Below are 1,608 nucleotides of genomic sequence, written 5' to 3' on the forward strand. Positions count from 1 at the left end.
TCCCTCCCCGGGCTCGCTCTCCTTTCTCTCTCCGCCCGCCCAGCGGAAAAAAAGAAGCCTCGCCGTGAAGCTGACGCACGCTCTGACAGGCTCCAGCCCACTGCTTCCTGTTTCCAGAGAACCTCACCACCACCCCCCACCCCACACCTTTTCTCTCTAACCAAGTCATAGATTTTCTTTTAATGTTGCATTTATCATTATGCAATACCCCCGTCAAGGTTTTTCAATTATAAAGTGAAATGAATTGTCAAATTAAAATGCAGAAAGATCTGCTGCAGATTGTTCTTTAAAGTTGTGAAGCAAGATGTGTCTCCCCTGCTTGGGCAAAGCCTCTTTATTTCTCCACCCCCCCGTCCCCTATTATGAGAACAGGCTGTTGGCACTAAAGGTCAGATTAAAGTCTCTGCAGTCTGTCTGTTTCCACCCCCCCAGCCTTTATTAGACTAATGCAACCAATGGCTTGTCAGAGTTTGGCTAGAATCCAAGATTAAAGAGGCACGGATTCTCGTATGTGTCTCCTCTGACATCAGCAGGAGGTTTTCTCTCTCCACTTGTTCGCACACTGAGGAAATGTGATGAATTTTCAGACTCTCCACATCTTACGTCAGATTACAAAATGCTGAGGTAACAGAACTGAGACAGCTTTCCCCATGTACAGTCTTGTCAAACTCAGGGAGTTGTTTTTGCACGTTTACAGCTCACGTTTTTCACCTACTCACTTCCCCCCACTACCCTCCCCCCCCCCCCCTCCCCCACCACTAATGTCACTTGTGAATTTTCACAGAAATTTCTACAGGGAAAGAAATGTTTGGTGACACAGTGGTTAGCACTGCTGCCTCACAGTGCCAGGGACCTGGGTCTGTGATAAATTTGCAAGTTTTCCCTGTGTCTGTTTCCTCTGTGTGTTCTGGTTCCCTCCTCAAACTCTAAGAATATGTGGTTAGGTGGATTGGCCATGCTAAGTTACCCCTTAGTGTCAGGAGATTAACAGGGTAAATATGTGGGGCTACAGGGATAGGGCCTGGGTGGGATTGTTGTCCGTGCAGGCTCAATGAGCCAAATGATCTCCTTCTGCACTATAGCAATTATATGATTGTAATTAATGAATTTTACAGAAAGGAGGGGGGGGGATGCATTCAGCCCATCAGGTCTCTCCGGGCGTTGCTGCTAAACCAGGCATTCATTGCCATCCCAAAGTACCAATGGGAAGCTGGTATTAGCATTTCATGTCAACCCATTGCTGTTGTTGTAGGGGATGGGGGTGGTGGTGGTGGTCGGTGTACCATTATTGCTGTTGGGCAAAGAGTTTCCAGATTTAAGCCCAGCCAAATTCTCCATTTTCATGTTTATATTCCTTTTGAAAATTACAATGGAATATCTAGCCATCACCCTCTCAGATTGTTCATTTTAGACCATAACAGCTCAATAAATTTTCCTCACCATCCCTTTGATGCATTTGCTTGAGTATTGGAATTTTATATGTGAAGTCCCAGAAACAGTCAAAAAATGTTACTTTCAGAACATTAATAAACTCGTACCTTAATGACTATAATCCAATTGCAATCCTAGGAAACTGTGTCTTTTATTTTACCTTTTCTCTCCTTTCAA

Source organism: Carcharhinus amblyrhynchos, chromosome 8 (assembly GCF_965287045.1).
Source record: "Carcharhinus amblyrhynchos chromosome 8, sCarAmb.v2.hapA, whole genome shotgun sequence".
Lineage (NCBI taxonomy): Eukaryota > Metazoa > Chordata > Chondrichthyes > Carcharhiniformes > Carcharhinidae > Carcharhinus > Carcharhinus amblyrhynchos.